Below are 25491 nucleotides of genomic sequence, written 5' to 3'. Positions count from 1 at the left end.
AATATCACTGGCTGGAGCTTTTAGGCCAGCCTCACCCTAGCCTCTGACCTCTCTTCCCACATAGTCTGCCTACAAAGGTTCAGGAAGGGCAGACCCCCACCAAATCCGCATGGCCCTTCCCTCCTTCTAAGGGTGCCAGAGTTTCCCTTCATGGTTTTTCTTTTCTTGTCCTGGGACCTGGCCTAAGCCTCCCTTCTAACCTCCCTTCCCTGCCCATCCTCCCCTATCCATCAACAGGGGTGATCTTGCCCCTACCCAGCTCTGAAACACTGACTCAACAAATCTCCCTCTATAGCAACAAATGTTCCTACCTCCACCTCCTCCCCACCAGCCTCCCCCTCCTCTCCTTTGTCACCTCACTCAGTAGTGCCAGTGAGGCCCAGAGAGGGTGGATTTCATTATTTTTTCTTTATTTTTATCAAAGATTTAGGGTTCATCGTCACTGTAGGCACTTTTTTTTTTTTTTTTTTTTTTTTTTTCAAAAATAGTGTCTCCCCTGAGACAGTGCAGCCTCTGAGCAGGCTCCCCTTGTTTCCATGGCGACAGCAGCTGGCTCACATGTGTGGTTGCTATAGAAACCAGGCTGGTTTTCTCCTCACTTTCTCCTCCTCTTTCAACCACCTCACCACCCCGTCCTTTTTCACAACATTTGGGGTGCAAAGAAAGGACTCTGAGAAGCTCCAAGCGCCAGGAGAGCTAGCCAGGTCCTGGCTCCTGACTGGGCAGTGGCACAGGGTGTTTCTCTGTGTCCAGGAGCTGGCTAGCCAGTACCCCATAACCATCCCCTGATATCGCTGGCTGGAGCTTTTAGGCCAGCCTCACCCCTAGCCCCTGGCCCCCCACAAGGGCTAGGAAAGGGGAGGCCCCCACCAAACCTGCATGGCACTTTCCTCCTTCTAGGTGGGGGGCACAAACAGCCTGCAGCCCCCTAGACAAGGGGCTGAAGCAAATCCTGCCACTGCTAGGGGTGGAGCCCAGTTCCAGCATAAAGCCAACTCAGGTGTGGGCCCTGGCATCTCTCATAACATCCTATGCCTGTCTTGCCAAAATGGTGTTTTACACAAGAAAAGACAGCATTCCTTTTTTTGGAGGAAATGGATGGTGGCAGAGCTGGAGAGAGGGGTCAGGACACACCCGAGGCACCCCTGTGGAGTGAGCTCTTCCCACTGTCACCAGAAGGGCAGGAGCCCTGTGTTCTGGTCACAGGTGAATCCACTGTCTGCAGTAGTGTAAATGGGGGGGAGGAAAGCCACCCAACACAGCAACCTCAGCAGTGGTCATTTTTAAGTAGTGATTGCCATTCCAGCCGTTCTGCTTTGTTTTCCTCAGATAGAAGGGTGGGGGCTGGGGATGCAGCTCAGTTAGGAGAGTGCTTGCCTGGCATACACAAAGCCCTGGATAACCCAAGTATTTCAGAAGCAGAGACAGGAGGATCAGGAGTTCAACATAATCCTTAGCTGCCTAGCAATTAGCCAGCCTGAGCTGCATGAGCTCCTCTCAAACAACAAACAAAGATAATGCTCATTCGTTTTCTCTTAGAGAAATAAGAATTTAGAAGTAGCTATACTAGTGAACCATCAACTTTTCTCCTTAAATATTGCAGCAGGCAGCACAACTACTATTTGGTTAACATGTATTGTCACACACTGGGGTCCAGAGAGGTGAGATGAATCTTCAATGGTCACACAGCAGTTGGAGTAAAAGAGAACCAGAGATCTTAAGTCTGAACAGGAGACAAATGCTGTCGGCCCAGGAAAGGGCCAGGAGTAAGAGGGGCCTTACATTGAGGTGACAGTGGTGTCAGGGGCCTACAGACTCAGGCCAGTGGCCCAAACAGGCTTCCATCCTCTTAGTATCTCAGTTCAGCCCCCTTAAAGGCAGGTGCTAGCAAATCCATCTCACACCCCCATTCACCTTGTCCCCAAGCTTCAGCTGGGAGTTGGACTCATTTTGAGAAGACGTGGTACCTGGGCAATGCCCGCGATGTCCGGAAGCTTCCCTCGGACAGATAGTGCCAAAGGGGAAAGTTCCAGCTCCTTTTCTGCCAGGCAGGTCAGGCAGAAGCACTCTCAAGGTCAAAGAAGACGTCATGCAGATCCTTGTCGTCAGCCAAGGGCAGTCTTCTTGGTTTCCTTCCCCTACTTGCAGCCATCTTCTTGGTTTCCTTCCCCTACTTGCAGCCAACATACAGGGCATGTCCCAGACACTGGGGAAATGGAGCAGAGAGAAGCAGGGCAACTGGGGGGAACTAGCCAAAATCCTGGACTATGGGAGTGAAGTGTGGGGTCCTCCTTATGTTCCCATCATCCCCCCATTGACAGACAGACAAGGGACAGACAGTCGGGCTGCAGAGGAAGCAAGGGCCAGCTGAGGCTCATCCCAGTTGATGAATCCTGCCAATTCTTGTGGCAGAGAGACAAACACAGAGAACAAAGAGAGGCCCAGGAGGGAGAGGAGAAGCCAGGGCAAAACTCCTCCACCACCAAGCATAAAGGTTGCCTGGCTCTTTCAAGCTCCTCAATCCTGAGGCCACCTAAGCAGATAAGGATGGACTGAAGATCAGGGACGGGGCAGGGCAAGGAAGGGAGGGGAAGAAAGTGAGGGCCGTGCTTTAGGTGCCTGGTAATAAATATAAAACCTGAGGATGTAGCTCAGCTGGGAGAGTGCTTGCCTAGCATGAATGAAATTCTGAATTCAATCTTCAGTACCTCATAAACCAAATGTGATGGTGTACGCCTATAATCCCAGCACTGGGGAAGTAGAGGTAGGAAGAGCAGAAGTTCAAGATTGTCCTCTGCTACATAGTGAGTTTGAGCTCAGCCTGGGTTACATAAGACTGTCCAAAAAAAAGCAGGGGGAGGGGGAAGCTGGAGAAATGGTTCAGTGGTTAAGAGCATTTGCTGCCCTTGCAGAGGACCTAGGTTCAGTTCCCAGCACTCAAATTGTGGCTCACAACTATCTGTAACTCCAGTTCTAAGGGATCCGACATCCTCTTCTGGCCTCTAAGGGAATACATGTATGTATACCATACCATACCATACCATACCATACATACCATACCATATCCACACCAGCAAAACACAAAATAAAAATAAATAAATCATTTTTGTATGTGTGTGAGTATATTGCCTGCTTGCATGCAAGTGCACCCATGTTGTGCAGTGCCCATGGAAGTCAGAAGAGGGCATCGGATCCCCGAAACTAGAGTAACAGATGGTTGTTAGTCGCTGTGGGTGATGGTGATGGGATTTGAACCTGAGTCCTCTGCAAGAGCATCCAGTGTTCTTAACTGCTGAGCCATCTCTCCAGTCTCTTATTTTTCATTGTTATATGCATATGTATGTGTCTGAATATGGGTTTGTGCATGTGAGTGCAGTGCCTGTGGAGGCCAGAACATGGCATCATATCTCCTGGAATTATAGGTGGTTGTGAGTCACCCAATGCGGATGCTAGGAACCAAATTCTGCAAGAGTAATCATTCTTAACCACTGAGCTACCTCTCCAGCCCAGCTCCTCCTCCCTTTGTTTTGGAGACAGGGTCTCATTATGTAGCCCTGGCTGACCTGGAACTCCCTAGCTTCTCCCCCACGCATTTCTTTGCTCTGGCCCCTTGTTGCAAGGCTCAGCTCTGTGCAGGATACAGCAGCCCCTTCTGTTCTGGCTGTCTCAGATGCTTCTTTATTCTTGTCCTTGCTTCTGTGCCCTTCCATCAACTTTGAAATGGTCGTTTCTGTCTGAGCTCATCTGCCAGTTCCACTTGCCTTCCCAGACTCCTCCCTCTTTCTGTCAAGACCTTCCATGATCATTGTCAGCACCCTGTCCTCAAGGACTGGCCCCATCGGTTTCTCTCCCATAAGAATGTGCCTTCCTTTTCCCTTCCGATTTTAGATGTTACCTAACTTAAGCATGCCTTCTCCCTATGCTCCAAATCTTGGGTTCTTTGAAGTGGGAAAAGTGCATTGGATTCCTAGGGCTGCCATAACAAACTGTCACACACTGGGTGGCTTGAAATAGGCACTTAATACTCTGGAGGCTGGAAGTCTGACATTTAGGTGTTGGCAGAGCTACCCTTTCCCTGCAAGTTCTAGGGAGGGAGTCTCCCTCTGTCCTTCCTTCTGATGCTTGCCAGCAGCCCAGGGACTGTGCTTGCATTAGACCTCCATCACTCCAACCCCCTGCCTCTTTTCCTATAGCCTTCCCTCTGTGTGTCTGCTCTTTCTGTATCTAGGCTTTTTGCATTCGGGTCCATCCCAATCCACTCTAACATCATTTTAACTTGATTTCGTCTGTAAAGTCTCTCTTTCCAAATAAGAGATCATATGCTCAGGTTCCAAGAGATGGAGGCACTCTTTGACCCAGGAAACTACTTTCCCCTTGTATTTTATTTTTGTTTGTTTGTTTTTCCCTATGCTACTGGGGATTGAACACAGGGCCTTATGCATGCTAGGCAGGAGCTCTCTACCATGGAGTGATAGCCCTAGGCCTTCTTTTTCACTTTTTATTTTGAAACAGAGGTTTCAGAGACAAGCCTTGAACTCACTCTGTATCCCAAACTGGCCTTGAGGTTGTGATCCTTCTACTTCAGCTTCCTAAGTAGCTGGGATAAAGGCCTGTACCATCAAGCTCTACTCACCATCATGACTTTGATGACTCCCTCTCCCCTTCACCCCAACCAGCTAAGGCATTCATGTTAGCCTAACAACTCCCTTCCAGCATCCTGCCATCCTGCCACCCCACCAGCCTGACACCAGGGCCTTTGCATTAGGACAGACTGAGACCTGGCTTCTCTGCTTACAAGAACTGGAGAATGGTACTTCCATTCACTGGGCCTGATGTCCTCATCCACAAAGTAGGATAAAAGCAGGACTTTACAGGGTTGAGGTGCTAAGTAAATTACTCCTCAAAGCAAAGAATGATGCCTGGCCTGTGAGTGTGGTCTCTTCAGATCCTCTCAGGCTTCCATTGCCTCTAGCAGGACTCCTGACTGGCTTCCTGGCCAGCTGCTTGCCAGTTCCATTCTCCACCTTCCAAACACATACCTCACCATATCATCTAAATGTGCCCTGCTGCATGCAGTTCTTCAAAGCAGAGCACACAGGACAGCATACAACCCTGTATCATACCTCACTTTGCTGTGCTGTGCATGTAGGTGCATACATGTGCAGATGCACATACAAGTGCATTCACACACGCAAAGGTATACACACAGGTGCATGCTCACAGATGTGTGCACTTGCTCAGGTGCACACTCAGTTGCATGCACACACAGGTGCATACACATAGATGCATGCATATATCAGGTGCACACTCAGAGATGCACGCACATATGCAGGTGCATGTGTGCCATTGCCAGGTCTGCCAATCCCACCACAGTTCTCAGCAAGCCCTCATCTCTCTCCAGCCTTTCAGCCTTTGCACTGCTGCTCCTCTCCCTAGAACTGTCATATCACTGTTCCTTCACTATATGGATATTGGCGATTTCTCCCTAGGACCTACCATGTCTACGACACTGCCCCTCTCCCAACCTTCCATCCTGCATCAGGAGCCATCTTCTGGGGGGGGCCTACCCTTCCAGCCTTCCACCTATACTGGGAAGCTACTCCAGGATCAGCAGGACTGTGTCCCTTCTCTGCCTCTGAGGGTCTTCTCAGAGCACTGCTGGTACAGTAAAGAAATGTGTGTGGACAAGTGATATTTATTTCTAGACCCTCAGGCACTTCTTTGACCTGAATTCCTCTACTTCCCATTGAATTTGGCAACCACCTATCTTCCCCAGTCACTGGGACCTCTGCCTCCCGCCAGTTTTCAGTGCCTCCTCCTCAAGACCGTCCCACTGTTCTGAGCCGTCTCCTGCCCACTCTGCTTCCTTGAACAGCCTCCTCTTTTGCCTTCACCCCATCTCCATCATCTCTCTTCTTCCCTAACTTGAGCCAGTTACTGGCTGCCTCCTGAGCTGCTCTTTGCTTTATGACTGGATTAAGTTAGTGCACAAGCTGTCTATGGGTGTACAGTTGCCATGAGTTGGGACCACAGGAGGCAACCTCAAGGAGGCTCACTGGGAGGAGTGAAAAGAGTAAGCCATCACCCCTTGGGAAGGTTCCTCAACCCCCTGAGAGCTTGCACTCAACCTGCAACATCCTACCTCCCAGGGCAACACCCCAGGGCACCCATGGGAGCTTCCTGGGAGTACCCCCCATGCACGTGCCCCTCAGGGCTCATTGCTGGCAGCAGAGAAGGAGGTAGAGGGAAGAAGTCTCTCTCCTGGAGCCTTGCTATGAGAAAGCATACCCCCTCCACCTGACCCCAGCAGATCAAAGGCTCAGCTGCAGGTAAGAAGAAATGCCTCAGATGATCTGGGCTCATGAGTGCTAAGGCGCCAAAGCTGACAGGGTCCCCTCTGCTTGCGTGGCAGAACTACTCTCAGCCACAAGCCCAACTGGAAGAACTTGGCCACATTCCTCACCTGGTCTCTTTTTCTAGTGACTGTGGAAGGCAGGGCCACCTATCTATCCACATTCACAGGGCCCAGTTTGACAATACCAACACATCTTGCCCACCACCCAGCCTCACAGCCTCTAGCACTTCTCTTGGATGGAGGGCACCCCTCCACCTAGCACCAACTACCCACATGAGAACCGCAGGAGCTTCCTTTGATACCTCTTTCTCCCCTGCACTCCAGCATGTTATCAAGAACGATCATCTCGACCATCTGAGGCCTCTTGCACTCTCTGCTCTAGGGCCTCTTCACCCAGGCTATTCCAATGTCTAGGAATAGCCCTGCATCTTTGTCCCCAAATCACAGTAGGGCCATGGGGTCTGGAAGCCATTTTCTATGACGGTTTCTTGATGTTCCTAGGCAATGTAATGACTGTCACAGCTTGTTCATACTCAGAGTGGCTCTTGTCCTGTCAAAATCCTTCCATGATGAGATCCTATCTCAAAAAAAAAAAACTGAAGGAAAATGTGCATTTTTAAAAAAGACTTATTTTATGCGGATGAGTGTTTTGCCTGAAAGTATGTGAGTGTATCACACATATACCTAGTGTCTAAGGAGGCCAGAAGAGGGCATCAGCTCCCTTGGAACTGGAGTTAAGGATGTTGTTAGCCACGATGTGGGTGCTGGGAACTGAACCTAAATCCTCTGCAAGAGCAGCCAGTGCTCTTAACTACTGAGCCATCTCCCCAGCCCCCAAGCATGTCATTTTGAGAACTTCTGTCACCTGCTTCTCTTTCACATCTTGGGGATAAAGCAGATTTTTGAAGAAGAGGAGGTCTTTTCCAGCCAAACTTACTCTGAATCCCCTCTCTGTTTTGTTTTTATAGGATCTTAAAAAAATTATTTTTAATTAGTATATATTTGTGAGTGTGTGCATGTGATTGCAGGTGCCCAAAGAGGTCAGAGATATCCAGGTCCCCTTGGAGTTGGAGTAACAGGAGGTTGTGAGCTGTCCAACACTGGTGCTGGGAATTGAACTTGAGTTTCCTGCAAGAGCTGCCAGTGCTCTTATGTACTGAGCCATCTTTCCAGCCCTTTGTTTTTGGGTTTTTTAAATATTTTATTATTTTTATTTTATGTGTATGAGTATATTGCCTGCATGTATGTGAGTGCACCCGTGTTGTGCAATGCCTGCGGAGATCAGACAAGGGCTTCGGATTCCCCTGGAACTGGAGTTAAGGACGGTTTGTTGCCACCATGTGGGTGCTGGGAATCGAACCCAAGTCTTCTGCAAGAGCAGTCAGTGCTCTTAACTGCTGAGCCATCTCTCCAGCCCCTGTTTTTTTTTTTTTTTTTTTTTTTTTTTGTTTTTTAAGGCAATCTTATATAACCCAGGCTGACCTCAAATTGGATTTGCAGCAAGGGATGGCCTTGAACTCTACCTCCCAAATGTTAAGATTACAAACATGAGCCAGTACTTTCTTCTTTAGACTCTTAAGCAATCCCTACCCCCCTTAGTTTTCCCTTATCCAAAAGTCCCAAGGTGCTGGAAGCCCTTCAGTCCATCCGTGTCTCCCCGAACCCTATCTCTGGAAGCACCCTCCATTTCCCTGAGGAAGTCCATCCCCTCCTGCCCCTGCTCACAGGGCTAGCCCCTGCTGCTGTTGCCTTCTGTGAAAGGAGGACCTCTGTCCAGGTGCATGCCCAGGGCTTCTGCAGATGTCATGCAGAGGCAGGAAGCAGAGACACCTTGAGTCCCTCAGCTTCAGGTCACAAGGGCAGCGGGAGTTCTCCCTGTTGCTCCAGTCCCAGCCTCCCTCCATTTTGTATTCAAGGTTTGTTCACTGCTTTGATGAAATGGTAACCATTTTCTAGAAGCCCTGCTCCTGCCTGCATTATTCATGGGTTCCTCTCTCCGCTACCCACAGGCACAGGCTGATCACTCAGAGAGTGAAAAGGAGAGGTCCTGGTGAATAGTATCTCCATCTCTCCTCCAGCCTTTTCTTCCCTGCCCCTTTAAGTCAAGAGGGTTAGAAAGAGAACCCCTAAACTCTTCTTGGGGTTACTGGAGCCCTGTGTTCATCTGTTGCTTCTTATCCAATCCCCCAGGCTACACCACCAGCTTAACACACTGGACAGGCGCTCTAGAGAGTTGAGCAATGAGCTTAGAAAAGTCGTTTCCACCAAGTAAAATCAGATTTCACCCACTCCAACTGCCTAGCCCCTGTCCTATAGCCCTGGGGTCTGCCAAGTTTACCTCCAAGCAAGGCAGGACCATGAGACCTGGGCACATCAGAAGGGTCTGCCCTCTGGGTCATGTTTCTGTCCCAAAGGTCCTGTCTTCTGTCTTCACCTCAGGTCTATTCCAGGCCACCTTGGGGCAGCTTGCAATTCTGAGTCCTGTTCTCTTCTATCCCCCGGTTTTCCATCTGCAGTCCAACTGCTTCTCCCTTGGTGGAAAAGGATGCTCAACTGGAATTTTCACAGGGATGGATGCCAATCCTGCTCTCTTTTCTCCTCCTACAGAAGTATGTGACCTGCTGCCTTGCCTGGTTTTCCTCAGCCCATCCTCCAGTGTGCCCACCTGCAGCTAAGCCCTGAGAACTCAGGCACATGTCACAGTCCTGTCCCTAGAGTAAGGAAGTGGGAGCCAGACCACCGGTCCAAGGCCCCCCAGCCAGCATTCTTCCTCAGCTGCCACACACACAGACAGAAGGTTCCACATGGGGCTCACTTTCGCTGGTGAGGGGATGATTACCACTGACTCACACCTCATGTCATGCTCCATTCAGTCACCTAATCACTGAGTTTACTCTGTAAACAGCTCTTTGAATTGGAGGCTATTTATCCCCTCAAGGGGTAAAGAAACCGAAACTCAGAGGAGTCAAAGTGATTGGGTGTGGTGGTCCACACTTGTGACCCCAGCACCTGGGAAGTAGAGGCAGAGAATCAAGAGTTCAAGGGGGTCATCAGTGGCACACACCTTTAATCCCAACGCCCTCTGTGAGATCCTGGACAGCTGGTCTACATATCAGTCCCAGGTCAGCTGGGGCTATAAGGAAATCCTGTCTCAAAAAGACAAAAAAAAAAACCCCTGTTAAAAAAAATATAAGAACACCATTTTACCTATACACCCACCTCCCAAACACGCCGGGGAAAAATATCCTCACTCTAAAAAAAAACAAAAAAAAAAAAAAAAAAAAAAAAAAAAAAAGAATTCAAGGTCATCATTACCTGTATAGCCAGTTCCCAGATCAGCCTGGGCTACATGAGATCCTGCTTCAAAAAAATCAAACTGAAAAGGAAAGGAGTTAATGTGACCAAGGTCACTTAGCAGCACAAGGCAGGGTTCAGGTTCTCTGCTCCAGAGCACCCCTTAGAGACAACTCCTGGCAGGGAGGGGAGGGTCTCTTCCCTCAGCATCCCCCATCTCCCTTTGAACCTTTCCCAGGATCAGGGCTGGGAGTTTAGGGACACCACTCCCAGATGGCTGTGGATGTGGCAGTTTTGCCTGCCACTGAAGGACCCAACTGCTAATCAGCAGCACTGGTATCCAGGCAACCAGCCTCCCTGGCTTCAGATAAGCAGAAACAGCTGGAGCTGCTGAGGCTGGGAGCCTTAGGGAAGGGAGGGAGCCAGCCAGCCCATCCTCACTTGTTATTTTCAGCCTGTTTTTCTCACCCTTCAGACATCAGACTGAGCTAAGGCCATTTCCCCAGTGTGTCCTTGCACTGCCCTCTGGGAAGGGGCTTCCAGGACTTGGTCCAGTCATGAGCTTGGCAGAGTTAGGGGAAATAAGGGGCCAAACTCTGATCCTCCCTCCCTCTTTCCTGAGCAGGGGAGGAAAAGAAAGTTGGTATTGTACTGGGAGGTCCAAAGCTTAGGTTCAACTGATAAACCTCAGTAGGTATGCTTGGCCTTTCAGTGCCTCCAGGCTTTAAGGAACAGGTCAGGCCAGGCTGGAGTGCAAATTATATACCCCACCCAGCATCCCAAGAGCACCCCAGGAGGGCAGTAGTAATTGGGCAAAGGGCTCAGTTAGACCTGCTAGGTCTGGATCAGTCCAGCTCTGCTTCCAGGTTTGGCCTTCCCTCTCAGCCGCAGCTCCCTCTGCTGTAAAACAAAGACAAAGCCCACCTGCAGGCTAGAGGCTGGAAACTAGGCAAGTGGCATGTGGCCTGGCCAGCAGGGTGCCTGGCACAGGGGCTGCTGAGGTGACTGCCAAGGGCTGGGCCTGCCCTGCCAGCCTGGACCTCTCTCCCACATAGGAGCCTGCCCCCGCATCCCCTGGCTATTTCTGTCTCCTGCTCTAAAGGTCAGTGCCTTTCCTGGGATGTGGCAGCTGCCACCTCTTTTCCCTCTAAGTGACCCCAGTCCCACTCCCAGGGGCAGGAGGTTGCCCTGATGACTCTCCCCCACCTGTCTTCTGCAAGATCTGGCCTGGGCATATCCATCCCACCACCACACACTGCCCCCCCCCAGGCCATTTTTGGGTCTAGAGTGTGGCCAGTTCTGGACTGACTGACCACATCAGCAGCCAGAATCCTCCCACTGTCCCTGTAGCAGCAAAATGACCAAGGTACATGTGGTAGCTGTCTGACCCCCATGCCTGCTCTAAACCAGCGTGGCTTTATGTCTCTTTTCCTTCTCCTTTCCATTCCTCTCTTCAAGGTGGCTGCAAAGATTTACAGCTTGCCTGCCCTGAGGATTTTTCCTTAAATTCTAATAAAATTGTCCTAAAGCTTCCATTTGAATCCATTCTTAAATTCCATTATGAATGAGACTAAGGACCCTCTAAGAGGGACCTGTTTCTCCCCTGTATTAGTATGACTTCTCCCAATGACCTCTGGGGACTCAGCCTATCTGCGCCCACAGGTACCACCCACCATCGAGATGTGACTGACCTTGGTGGCTGAGTGGCCTGACACAGGGAGTAGTGTCCCAGGGTCAACAGGGCCTCTAGTCAGCATCTCCCAAGGTGGTCCCCACTTCACAGAGGACCAGCTAGGTCTCCTGTCTACTGCTTCCTGTTGTTCATTTCAGGAAGGAGTTCCTTCAGAGGAGTCCAAAGTGCTGTGAGGTGGGGAGAGCTTGGCTGAGAACAGCTGAGGCCCTGCTCTGGTGGTAAACAAGGCAACAACAGCCCAGTGAGAACAGAGATGTCCTGGATCCAGTCTTTCTTTGTTTCTTCAACTGAACAGCAGAAAAGAAGAGGAACTTGGTGATGGCAGCATAATTCATGCCTGTAGCCCCAATGCTCTGAAGACTGAGGCAGGAGGATGCTGAAAGCCTAGCTCCAAGAAAGGAAAGGAAGGCTAAGAGAAAAGGAAAGGAGAGGAGGAAAAGGCAACCCTTCTCTTGACTGGGGGTGGGGAGAGGGAGGAGGACCTAGCCCAGCTGGTCTCTCCCATCCTTCCCCAAACACCCTCAGGCCCCCACTCCCTCCCCTGATACAGCATTATGGGTGGGAACCAGGACTCAAAAGCAAGATAAACAGAAGTGAAAGGGGCTCAGGAGGCACATTCCAGAGCTAAAAATAACAGGGTCAGCTGGCTGGCTGGCAGCCTCATCCCTCCCCAGTCACCCCAGGGCCCCAGCCAGTCCCCTCCTCTCCCCCAGCTCTGAGCTGGGCCCCCAATCTGGGAAGCTTAGAATGCATCTGCTGTTGACCATGTCAACATCCCTTCCAGACTCTACCCTCAGCTAGGGAAAGTAGGGGGCCTACCTCAGTGAGGTCCTCTACTCTACCATGCCTAACTGGGTCCCCAGTTCATCAGCTTAAACCCCTGTCCTGCCTTAATGTTATCACAAAATGCATGATGTTTGTGGTCCTATCAGCCAAGGCAAGGTGCCTGAAGCCATAAAGGATGGGCTTTCCCTACAAGCATACCCTTTACTCCCACCACCATTAAGCAATTCTGCTCTTATTCAGGGAGCATAGGGGAAAAGAAAGTTCAAAGAAAAACTCATGAAGCACCTACTATGAGCCAGTACCCTGTAATGCCAGCATTTGGGAGGAAGAGCCTAGAGAATTTGTCACAAGGTTGAGGCCAACAAGGTCTATATAGTGTTTTTTTTTTTTAAAGTACCTACTAAGGGCCAGACTGCTAGGCTATCCTGTCCATCACTTCATTCTCATTCCTGTTGTAGAAACTAAGGCTCCAAGATGCAAGGAAAGAATGAAATCATCAGAGGCTGCCCCAGCAGGAGTAGGGCTCCATGGCCGGGGCTACCATCCAGAGATCACCTTCTTCCACTGAAAGCTGAGCGCCAGCTTCACAGAGGGGTCTGTATCAGCAGCTGAGATCCTCCCCAGAGGGACCATCCTGCCAGAGTGCAGCACCTTCTGGAAATGTTAGTTAGGCCCCACACCTGCAACTAAGACCAGGGGGCCTGTGCCCTGGCCTGTGTGGGGGCCCTTTGCTGTGAATACCTGAAGCAGGGTCCCTTCCACCTGATGGCAGCTGGGGCTGTTCAGGAGAGCAGTGTTCCTCATGTCTGTGACAGAGTGTCACTTCTGGAGCCCAGCCTGTGAACAGAGAGCTTCAGGAGACAGTGCTGACTCCAGAGATCCCAGAGCCTTGATGCTAGGATATGCTTTCCTGATAAGCCATAGGCCTTGTACCAGCTGGGTCCCCACTGTTCAGTCCATGAGGGTGTCAACCCTGAGACTTAAACCCAGACAAGACAGGCTCTGCTGAGACTTAGTAGCTGCAGCCAGCAAAGGAGTATGGGAAACTGGAAGCAGTGTTCCACCCCCACCCCACCCTTAACCCCTACCCCAGATACAGGGCAGCACAAGGAAAGGAAGAAAGGAATCCACCTCCTTTGTCTGCCTCTCAGGCTGAGGATGCCCCATGACCCTGCCAAGCTCTGCTTGAATACACCTAATGGCAACAGGCTATCCCCCTGTGCTCTAGAGGATCCTGCAAGGCCCCCTGGGTCGTGTAGAACTAGAGCCTCCATCCCTGTGCTCCCTTCTGTCTGATTCTCCCCTCTGGACCCCAAAGCTGCCTCTTTCTACACAAAGGCCTTTGGGAGGTAGAGCACTTTCTCAGACAATTGGATCTAGGCAGGCTTTAAATGTTAGAACTAGGACACTCATAGAAAGAGTGAGATTCAAAATCAAGCTGAAATTGGGTGTCGTGGAGTATGCCTGAAATCTCAGCACTTGGGACGTGAAAGCAGGAGGATCAGGATTTCAAGGCCAGCTTGTACTACATATTGAGTTTCAGACTAACCTGGCTACCTGAGATCTTCTCCCAAGAAAACAAGTAACAACAAAATCTCCAAACAAACAGAAAACGTACCAAATTGGGTGATGATGACTTGTATCCAGATATACTGTCTCTGACACCTGCACCTCCAGCCGCACTCACACAGGGCTCTTCATTTAGCAGATGTGGCAGTGCTTACTGCTCAGTCCTTGTAGACTCTAGGTGTGTTGGGGGCTTTCTTTCACAATGTAGACAGTGCACTGCTTATCAGATGGGCTGAGTCCCCCAGCCTGAAATCTGTAGTGTATGACTCAAACTCTTGCCTCCTTACGCACCCCAGCCCATGGACCTGTCCCTCAACCCCATCCTTTCTTGGTTTCCACTCTTCACCAACCTCCTCAACCATCTAAATTCCTCCACCTCTCACCTCCTCACACCTGCTCTCTACTCCTATAGATGGCCCTGCAGCCTACTTCATCCCCAATCCTTCCTCTGCCTAGAAGCCAGAGCACTGTCACATCTTGTCAATCACCTGGGAAAACCTCACAGTGGTTTCCTAAAAAAACTAAGCTCCAGTCCATGGACTATGAAGCTCAACAGCTGCCCTTGCCCACCTTCCTGACCACTGGCCTCCCAAGAGTATTCCAGGCTCTTCTATGTCTCAGGGCCTTTGCACTGACAGCTCTCTTTCCCTAGAAATCATTTTACCAGTTATTCACAACTCAGACTCATTCCCAACTTCAGACCTCCCCCAGAATACCACTGTCTCAGAAAGATCTCCCTTAACTACCCTGCCTAAATTAATTAGATTCTCAGAGCAGGAGAAATGGCTCAGTGGTTAAGAGCATTTTCAGTGGTTAAGAACCTGGGCTTCTGCTGTTCTTGCAGAAGACCCAGGTTCAAATCCCCGCACCCACATGGTGGCAACCATACATAACCCAGTTCCAGGAGATCCCACGCCCTCTTCTGTCCTCTGCAGGCACTGCACAACACAGGGACACTTACATACAGCCAGGCATAACCTTCATACACATAAAAATAAATTTAGCCAGGCATGGTGGCACATGCCCTTAATTCCAGCACTCGGGAGGCAGAGGTAGGCAGATCTCTGTCAATTCAAGGCCAGCCTGGTCTACGTAGTTTGTTCTAGGCTAGCTGAAGCTACAGGGAGAACCTGTCTCAAAAAGACCAAATTAAACAAATAAATAAATAAATAAATAAATAAATAAATAAATAAATTTTTTTTTCATTGTTAGACTTAGCATTTAGGGCTGCACTATCCCTCCAGCCCATTAATTTTAATAAGTTAAATTAGATTCTCTTTGTATTCTTGTGTTCCCAATTTTTTTTTTTTAAAGTGGCTCTTGTAACCCAGGTTGGCCTCCAACTTACTATGTAGCCAAGGATGACCCTGAAGTCTTGATCTACCTGCCTCTACTTTCCAAGTGCTATAATTATAGACTTGTGCCATCATGCCCAGCTTGCCAGGTCTTTTTTTGTTTATCCACTCACTCATTTCATGTACTCATTCATGCATTTATGCTGTGGTCTGGATATCAGACTGAAATATAACCAAAGGAGCACAGGGACCCTGCTGTCTCACCTCCCTCAAGACTTCTCACACAGGGCCTGGCACCCGTGGGCACCAGGGACAATCTACTGGGTAATAAAGAGCACCCCTTGCACTTGCCCAGCCTCCAAGGGGATTTTTGAAAGCAGCACAGCTTGGACACAGAGAAGTAGACATGAAATGCCCAAGGGCCCCCTGAGCTTCATCAAAGGAGGTATGCATGTAAGAAAAACTGGCCCTTTTGATGATGGTTTAATTTCCTTCATTCCCTATGACTTTTCTCAGAAATGAAACCCCATTGATGAACAACACTGTGGAGGCTCCTGCTTCCACAGCCTTTACTCCCACAACCAGCTTTTATAGCTAAGCAAGTGACCAGCACACAGATAGTATTAATGGTACTACAGAATTAAGTATGAATTAAGTATGACTTCTTTTTTAAAAAAACATTTAAAATGGGTTTTTTGTTTGGTTTTATTTCTTGAGACAGGATCTTATTATGCAGGCCTGGCTGACTTGGAACTCATTCTGTGTCTGTGTGTGTGTGTGTGTGTGTGTGTGTGTGTGTGTGTGTGTTTATTGGTTGGTTTTTTAGACAGGGTCTCCCTTTAGCCCCAGCTGGTCTGAAGTTCACAATGTAGACTAGGCTGGCCTACATCCCACAGAGATCTGTTTGCCTATGCTGGGATTAAACATGCATGTCACCATACCCACTGTTTGTTTTTTGAGTGCTAAAGACTGATGCCAGGGTTTGGTGAATGCTCTACGACTAAGCAATATATCTCTAGCTCTTTAAAATAATTGAGACAGGGGCTGGAGAGATGGCTCAGCAGTTAAGAGCACTGATTGCTCTTGCAGAGGACCTGGGTTCAATTCCCAGCACCCACATGGCAGCTATGAACCATCCTTAACTCCGGTTCCAGGGGAATCCGAAGCTCTCTTCTGACCTCCCAGGCATTACACGCCACGGGTGCACTCAATACATGAAATACACTCATACACATAAAATTTTTAAAAATTAAAAAAAAAAATTGAGATATCTTCATAAGTTTCCCTGACTGGTCTTGAACTTCCAGTGTAGTCCAGGCAGTTCTTGTAGTCCTCCTGCCTCAGTCTTCATTCTTCCAATAGCTAGGACTAGAGATGTGCCAAAGCGTGAGTCTTTGGAAGAGAATTTCAGTACGGTGTTTGCTAGATAAGAAAGCCAGGATCATCTGGGGCTTATGAACACAGGGCAGGCCTGGAGACAAATGGTACCCCTGCTCTATCCACCCTCATTTTATCACAAAGCAGCAAGCGCTTTTTAGGGGAAAAGATGGGAGTAGGTGGGAGGATTCCAATAAAGTCCCCCATAAATATGGACCAGGTAGCCATGTCTTTGTATGGCTTTTTGTTCAGAGAGCACCTGCCCTGCCCTACAGCCGCAGAGGGGGCTTGTCACATTACAGGAAAGCAGCAGAAACTCCTTTGGTGGCAGATTAGAGCAACGCTAATGGTTTCCGTCTCTTTTCCAAAAATTACATTAAATGTATCTGTGTGTGCAAACACCAAAGACAGAGAACAACCTTCAAATGTAGTTCTCTTCAACCACGTGGGTCCCAGAGATCAAATTCAGGTCCTTGGGTTTTATGGCAGGCACCTTGACCCTCTGAGTCATGTCCCCAAACTTTCTAATGATTTCTCTGTGTTAAATATCTGCCTGTCCAGGCCTGGTGAAGCCAAGGCTGTTTTTAATCCAAGCACTTGGAAGGCAGAGGCAGGTGGATCTCTGTGAATCTGAGGCCAGCCTGGGTCTACATAGCAAGTTCCAAGCCAGCCAGTGTTACATAGTGAGACCTTAACTCAAAAAGAAACAAGAAAAGAAAAATCTACCTGCTGGAGCTGGAGGGATAACTCAGCGGTTAGGAATGTATACTGCTCTTCCAGAGTACCCAAGTTCAGTTTCCAGCACCCAAGTCAAGCAGCTCACAACTGCCTATAACACCAGTTCCAGGGGATTTGAAGTCTCTGGCCTCCTTAAGCACCCGCATGCATGTGCGCATAGCCACTTAGAGACACATAATTAAAAGTTTTTTAAAAATTTGAGACAGGGTCTTGGGAGGCAGAGGCAAGTGGATCTCTAGAAGTTCAAGGTCAGCCTGATCTACATAGCCAGCTAGGCCTACACAGTGAGACCTTATCTCAAAAAGCAAAAACTAAAACAAAATACAAAAGAAAGTTGAAATACCTACCTGCTAAGTCTGGTGTATAAGCCTGAAATCCCTGCACTTGAGAGATGGAGGCAAAAGGATCAGCACTTCAAAGTCATTTTTGATACAAGGCCATCCTGGGCTACTTGAGACCCTGTCTCAAAACAAAACAAATATCTACTTGCTATTTTTGCATCCTTCAAACCAGAAGCCCTGTAAAGCCCACATGCTCACCGGTAGACAGACAGACCTAGCCTGGCAAAGAAAGTCTACAGTGAAGGAAAACAAAACAGAACCGCAATCAATTTGTGAAAAATTGGTTTTAACACTAAGATGACCCCAAAGAAGTCACATAGTCAGGTAGCAAAGTCCAACAGAAGTGTGTGGTGTACAGGGCAGGCTGACATGTTTGTTTGTTTAGGCAGGAGTGTCCTTTGCTAGCATGGAAGGGGGGAGGGTGAAGTGTGTATTTGAGGAAAGCACATCCCCATATCTTATTGCTTTCTCACTCTCCTTCATCTCCTTACTTGGGCACCTGAACAGGACCCCAGTCACTATAGGCTCAGGGGTAGGGAAGCAGAGAGAGTAGCCGGGAGACAACACTGGGACAAAGAGTCCTTTCCAGGCTGGTTTAAAGCCCTGTTTTCAGTCTAGGAGGGTACAGCCTCCACCTACCTGCTACCCAGGTCAAAGTCCTGGGAGATGTCCTGGTCTGTCCCTTCTTCATCCCGACTCCTAACCAAGCACCCAATTGAGTCACCTGTACCTCTTCCATGACTTCATTGCCTGTTAGCACCCTAAGCTAGGCTTTTGTCTCCCCCAGACCTCAATGGCTTCTCACCCACTGGCACCATCCTCTTTCAGCACCCCCCTTCTATTTGTGCCATTTTGAGACAAGGTCTCATGTATCCCAAACTGGCCTCAAACTCACTACACAGCCAAAGATGACCTTGAACTTCAGTTCCTCCTGCCTTCACATCCCAAGTGCTGAGATTACAGGTGTGTGCCACCACACCCAGCTGATGCAGTGCTGAGGCGCAAACTCAGGGCTCTGTTCATACCAGGCAAGCATTCCACCAACCGCTACACGCTCAGCCCAAGGTACCACCACACACCAGACTCCATTACTTCTCACCCATGGACAACAGGCCTCCAAGACCCTGTTCCTGCCTGCCGGGCCCCATACCCTTCTCCTGGACCAGATGCTGCACCTGCTTACACCGGTTTCATGATCCCACCCCACCCCCATGCCCACACCCGTGCAGAGAAGGGACACAGTGGCACTGCCTGCTGACATTCTGGGCCAAGACAGCCCGTCGGATTTTTTTTTCCTCCTTATCAAGCTGAGTAACCATGTGGTAGCAGACGAGGCCCCATCCTGGAGCCAGTCAGCGCGGGGGCCTTGGAGCAGCTGGGGTCGCCATGGAAACCGCTAGCGCAGGCCTCTCAGGGCCAGGCCTTCTCACTCCGCCTTTTTGTCAGGCTTCCTCAGCCACCCTGAAACCCATTCAGCGAGCGAAGCAGGCCCTCCCCCCTGCCCACTCTTCCTAGTCTACCTCTTCCTCCCCTCTGGGCTCCTCCCAGCCACCCTCCCCTCTGCGGCCTTGGCCAAAGGAGAGGAGAGCTGGGCCTAGGAAAGGCTCCGTTTTCAATTCTAAGCCGATTTCCCCTCCACAGGCAGCGAGCCCTTTCATGCATTTTCCCCTATTATCATAAACGCAGGAACTTGCATTAGGATGAATGAGCCGGAACTCCTGTCTTTGTCAGAGCCTTGGCAGACGGCCAGCCATAGAATGACCTAAAACACTCAGAATTAAATGGAACTGGAGAGGGGGTGGAGATCCCTGGCGGGTGAGAATAGGGAAGGGGGGGTGGCCCCTGGTCTCTAATCATAATAACAGAGCATTCCTGGTGTGTCCAGGCTCTGTGCTGAGCGCTGGTGCACAGACGCTCTTTAAATCCTCACAAAACTCCTACATCCCATTGATCTCCCACCCCTTTTTTTATATAGATGAAACTTAGGACCAGAGATGTCAAGAAGCAGGCCCAAGATCGCCCAGCAAAGAAGTGATGAAATGGGATTTCTATCTTTCAGACTCTGGATCCTGCACTTCAAGAGGCTCTACAGCCATGTTATTGCCTAGACCCAGCCTGCTCCTTCCTCTCACCTAGCCTCCCTTTGACTGCGTTCAGTTTCCAACCCCAGAGTAATTTTTGCAAAACCAGACTTGCTGTCCCAAATCCGATCTAGATGAGACAGCTCCAGGGAGAGGGAAGAAAGTTCCCAACGCCCCCTAGACCACACAGTGCCGCCTGGTAAGGCTGACACCTCCTTTTATAGACCCACAGGTTACATGCTGGTCAGTAGTGCACACACTGACTAGCCAGGTAGTTCATCTGGAGCTGGACTGAGTGAGCCCCACCCCACTCTAGATCCAGGTCCCTCCATTTTTTCCTCCCTAGACGGCGCAGATTCCTTGCTTTAGGTTTCAGGTGAGATCCAGCCAATGGGATGTGGGGGTAGGCAATTGGGGAGGCAGGGGCTGGAGGGGAAGGAGGTGAGGGGGTGGGTATTGAGTCCGAGTTTGCTTCCCAGCTGGAGCAGGTAGGCGTGGCCACTTTCCTCCCAAGCAGCAGCTGTCCCCTGGCCCTCAGGGGTGAAGCACCAGCCACTTCAGTGAACTGAGTCTTCCTTACCTTGCCTACAATTTCAGGAATGGCGCTTTCCTTGATGTCCCTTTCCAGACCCTCTCTGAGTATACAATCTTAGTTTCTTCCCAGGACCCAGACACAAACTCCAAATGTCTTTTCTTGGCTAAAGTGGGTTTCTTATAAAATGAATGCCATTTTTTTTTTTTTTTTTTTTTTTTTTTTTTTTTTTTTTTTTGACAGGTGGCAAGATTCTAGCAGTGATTAAAACAAGCAAAATCTCCTGCCCTCAGGGATCAGGGAACTGAAATGGAGTAAGACAGACAGTAAACAAAAAATACTTTGTCTGGGAGCATAAGTGCTGCGTATGAATGAATGAACCAGAGGAAAGGATCAATGAATGCAATCGTTTAGAGGTCAAGATTAGATTTGAGAGATAGTCTAGTCTGAACCCCTCACTCTGCAAATGAAGACCAAGAGAGGAAGCTTAAGGCCATATGATGAATTACTGATAAAAGCTGGGCTGGAGTCCAGCTCTCCTTGACTTGGTCATGGTCAGAGCCTGAGAGAAAGCTTAACTCGTGAAAGTAAGAGAAGGTAGGGGAGGCAGAGGTCTTTTTGTTTTGAGACAGGGTCTCACATAGCCCAGGCTGGCCTCAAAACTCAATATGTAGCTGAGGATGGCCCTGAACTTCTAATCTTCCTGCCTCTACCTCCTATGCTGGGATTACAGACATGCCACCATAGTGGGTTTATGCATGCTGGGATTGAACCTAGTATCATTTTACTTTTTTTATTTTTATTTTTTGGTCTTTTTGAGATAGGGTCTCCTAGCCCCAGCTGGCCTAGAACTCACTGACCAGGCTGTCCTGGAACTCACAGATCTGCTTGCTTCTGCCTTCGGAGTGCTGGGATAAAAGACATATACCACCACCACATCTGGTTTAAATTTTATTTTATGTGTATGGGTGTTTGGTTTGTATGTAGGTAAGTATACCACATGTGTGCAAAAATGCCCATAGTGGCCAGAAGAGGGTGTCAGATCCCCTGGTACTGGAGTTACAGACACTTGTGAGCCACCATGTGGGTACTAGAATCAAACCCCTGTCCTCTGCAAAAGCAACCACTGCTCTTAACCTCTGAGCCATCTTTCTAGCCCCGCACTTTCCCTTCTTTAAAAGCATGTTTTCTAAGTGAACTTCAAGGCACTGATGAGTTTACCAGGTCCAGCTGTACAGAAAGGAAGGCATCACCGAGCTGGAGGAGCCACATTCTGACAGCACCTGAACTGCTCCCAGGAACAGAGGGCACCATGGGAGGCTGGGAGGACCAGGACATTGGGATGCACAGTGATAGCAACTGGAGGGAAGAGAAGGCTTGTACTTGTATGGTGTCTGGCCCTTTGGGAGGGTATTGTTCTTTGTTGCTGACAAAGTCCCAAATCACAAGGAGGGTTTGGCTGGGAACCTGCAACTGCCCTGGGTGACCGGGTCATGTGTTTTCCAAGCTCCCCAGTTCTTCCCATTCTGCCTAGCTCTCCATCCTGGCATGCCCCCAGTCTCCTACTGGGTAAAGGGAAATAGCTAAGGGCTGTTCTCTTTATGGAGCCTGCCATACACTGGCCAAGCACAGTTCCTGTCTCAGCTCCCTGCAAAACCCTCACAGTTCTCCCCAGAGAACCACAATCTATTCCCATCACACAGACCAGCAAGCAAGCTGGTGAGCTATGCCTAACTTATGAAAGCAGAGGAACAGTAAGCTGCAGAGGGAAGACTCAAACCCAGATTCAGGAAAAAGCCTGATTCACTCCTTACATTGCCTGCAGACCTACCAGGGGACTTCCTGGAGCCTGCCAGACCACTGTCTTGATTGGCCCAAGGGCTGATATGGGTCACACCCACATTTCTCCCCTTTCAAGTCCCTTCAAAGTTGACCACTCAGTGGCTCCAGCTGGTCCTTGGAGTCTCAGGTCCACTACTGATGCAGTGTCTTGGACATGTGGCCCTGCACCAGGCTCCTGGCCCAGTGGTCAGGCTGAGGTTGCCATGGCAATGCCCTACCCTTGGACTGCCTCATGGGCCCCACAAGCCACTGGAATGTCTCAAAAATACCACCCTTCAGGCAAGCATCCAAACCACCTCTCCCAGCCAGCAGCTCTCAGTTCAAGCAACAGGAAAATCCTTTCAGAGCATGTCCTGATTTTCAGCTTGGAAAACAGATGGCCACCATTGCAAGGCTCATGTCCACCCGCCCTCTTATCCTCCTCCCCACCCCCATCTCTTCCCAGTCCTCTGAGCAGCTCTCTTGGGCCCTGGCTTTCTCATCCTTAACAGCGATGACAATCATCCACCTGCAACTTTAGCTTTTGAGGTAGACTAATGATTTTCTTTTTAAAAAATTAACTTATTTGTGTGTGTGTGTGTGTGTGTGTGTGTGTGTGTGTGTGTGTAAGCCAGAGGATAACTTTTGGGAATTGGTTCTCGCCTATCATGTGGGTCTCAGGAATCAAACTCTGGTCATCAGGATTGAGGGCAAGGTCCTTTACTCACTGAGCCATTTTGGCAGCCCCAGACTAATGATTCTTAATGAATCAGGGTCAGTACCAGTCTTAGGAGAACTCTCTTCGCCTTATATTTAACATTGAAGAGCCATCCTTTCTCTGTATACCCCAATGCTCTTTGCCTTCTTTATTTTTCTCCATATGGCTTATCATCACCTGATATACAAAGTGTTTCATGCCAGGTGTGTTGGCACATGCCTTTAGTTCCAGTGCTCAGGAGATAAAGGCAGGCAGATCTCTGTGAGTTTGAGGCAAGCCTGGTCTACATAGTGAGTTCCAGTCCAGCTGGGGCTACAAGGAGACCCTGTCTCAAAACAAACAGAAGCATTTCACATGTTTTGGTTATTGACTGTCTTTTCTCTCCTAGAATAGAAGCATCCTGAAGACAGGGATTTTAAAATCCTTTTAAAATGTATTATTTATTTTGTTTTATTCCTACATGAGTTTATGTGTGCCATGTGCATGTAAGAGCCTGAGGAAGCCCAAAGAGAGTGTTAAATCCCCTGGAACAGGAGTTACAGGAGATTGTAAGCCTCTAGAAGGTTGCTGGGGAACCAAACCCTGGTCCTCTGCAAGAGCACCCAGTGCTTTTAACCTCTGAGTCACCACTCCAGCCCTGATTTTAAGATCTTTGTACTACGTCTTGATGTCTCTAGCAGGGCTTGCTGCAGTGGTGCTAAAAAAAAAACCTTGTTCAGTAAAGGATGAATAATGCCAAGTGTGGTGGTTCACATGTAATCCCAGGACTGGAGGTGGGGCCTGACACACACAGGAGTGTTACTGGAAATCTAGGGTCATTTTGTGGTCCCAAGATGATACAGGGGAAATCAGGGTCCCCTCATGGGGTTCTTAGTCCCATTAATAAAAATTTTTTTAAAAATTTGAAGAATGGATTCAAAGAGAAAATATGGAGTGGTTTTATTAGAGTTTAAAAGAAAAGCCCCAGGGCAAGCAAGCTGTAAATCTCAGCAGCTGCCCAGAAAAAGAGAATAGAGGTGTGAAGGAAAAAAGAGCCAGGCCATTGAAGTGTGGACAAGCAGCCACATGGAGAGGAGGGAGACTTTAGAGAAGCCCAAAATGTTGGGGAAGCCTGAAGTTTAAGGAAAGTGTACGCAGCAATAGAAGAAAAGGAACAGTTGGGCTTTTCTGAGTAAATCAGAAACAGGTAGATTACAAAGCTGCGTGCCTGTAGCCTGGTAGGCTACTGTGCCAGGGGTAGAGGCTCTGGGAAGGAAAAGTACATTATCTCATCCAAGGACTAATCAGTCCACCAATCTCTTTAGTATGGCTTAAGGTGAGCCTGCTTTCCTAGAGGTGGTCCCCCAGCCCAGTGATTGACCTGGGCCTACTGGAATATTAGGTCTCCACCTAGGCCAGAGATTCTATTCTCTTGACCAGAAGTTGTTTTTTCTCAATGGGCCTTTATTACAGCCCTAAGAGGAAGACTGTCATGAGTTTGAGGCCAGATTGGATAACATGAGACCCTGTCTCAAAAACCTCAAAAGCATCCACAACAAAGGATAAAGCCTGGCCATGGTCTTTGGACTGAGGCCCCACCATCACTCCAGTCTTTCGAGCTAGGTTTGGCACCTGACAGAGGGCCTGGCTGTGGATAGTGCTAGAAGTTGGCTGGCACCACTGTCTCCTTCCTTTCACTTCTCTCTACCCACACCCATCCCATGGGCCTCTAGTGACATCACTGGAAAGCCCTGCTATAATTCTCCAGACAAATGCTCTGGTGGGGACATTATGACCCATTAATGGTGGGAGACGGGGACACAGGGACAGGAACAGGGAACGGGATGGGTGGACAAGACATGACACAACAGGATAGGACACTCTGTCAGGCACTCTGCTCCTGCTGTCACCCACATGGGAAGGTGGAGTCAGGACAAGTCTGGGAACAGTGGCCTCAGGCTACCCTTTCATTGTCCAGTCTGGTTGCTCAGCCCAGAGCTGTGGAGGAAGGAGCTTTGGCCACAGGACAGGCTGAGAAGGCTGGAAGAGAAGCTTGCGGCCAGGGCTGAGGGTGAGTTGCTGCCCATTCAGCAGGCTGTGTGCTCCCCAGGGCCACCTCCTCCCCAGGGCTGCCTCACTGTTCCTCACCGAAGCAGGATCTGTTAGGCCAGGGACTACAGTCTCACTTCACAGAGAGGTGGAGTTGAATGTCAGAAAAACTGGCTCCTGGAGGCCTCTTGGGTATGGGGAGAAAGGGGACTGCATAGCCTCTGTGCCTCACGTCTACATGAGTAAACTTCTGCAGACATAAGAAGGGTGATAATGTTTGTTCCACCCCTCCAGCCAGGGATGTGTTCCAAAGCAGCAGCTCCACAGCACCTTCCTGGTGATTATCTTACTGGAGCAGGACAAAAGAAGATAGGAATTAAGAAACTAAAGCCTCCAGGCTCAGAATCCAAGGAAGCTGGAGAGGCAGGATGAAAATACTTCATATTTTCTGTTTTACCAGATTTCCTTTACTGTTACAGGAGCTCTGCTTCTCAACAAAAAGGTGCTACTCAATCCCTATACACCAAGGAGGAAACTGAGGCATACCTGGCAAACCTGCAGTGAAAGCAAAGCAGGTACAGAAATGTGATGTGCCTTTGAAGTCCCAGTTCCTGGAGCCTTTGTTGAGTTCCCTAGGAAGGCCAAATGAATGTTGGGAATAGACCAAAAGAGGAAGTGCCCTGAGCTGTCAATAACCCTGACAAAGGGTTGTGTGGTTTTCTTCCTTTGTTTGTTTGAGGGAGACAGATAGACCTACAAAAAGAAACAAATAAGATAAAAATATAAAATAGCCGGGTGTGGTGGCGCAAGCCTTTAATCCCAGCACTCTGGCGCAAGCCTTTAATCCCAGCACTCGGGAGGCT

The 25491-nt window shown here is 49.3% G+C and overlaps 1 long non-coding RNA gene across 3 annotated transcripts; it reads right to left on the bottom strand.

Moving 5' to 3' along the window:
- Positions 1–452: 452 nt before the first annotated feature.
- LOC115071583 lies at positions 453–17645 on the bottom strand. Of its 3 annotated transcripts, XR_003850682.1 has the most exons (9): positions 17455–17645; positions 13747–13950; positions 12870–12965; positions 11341–11554; positions 10481–10549; positions 9420–9501; positions 8694–8886; positions 6658–6932; positions 453–2206 (listed from the first exon to the last, which is right to left on the bottom strand). It is a non-coding gene; the product is annotated as an uncharacterized LOC115071583 (long non-coding RNA). The 3 variants fall into 3 exon arrangements; XR_003850681.1 differs by lacking the exon at positions 6658–6932; XR_003850683.1 differs by lacking the exon at positions 6658–6932 and having other exon boundaries at positions 11341–11509.
- Positions 17646–25491: the final 7846 nt, after the last annotated feature.

Source organism: Nannospalax galili, unplaced genomic scaffold (genome assembly GCF_000622305.1).
Source record: "Nannospalax galili isolate Female #2095 unplaced genomic scaffold, S.galili_v1.0 scaffold330, whole genome shotgun sequence".
In the NCBI taxonomy this organism is placed as follows: Eukaryota; Metazoa; Chordata; class Mammalia; order Rodentia; family Spalacidae; genus Nannospalax; species Nannospalax galili.
This window is presented reverse-complemented; position numbering and strand designations above follow the sequence as displayed.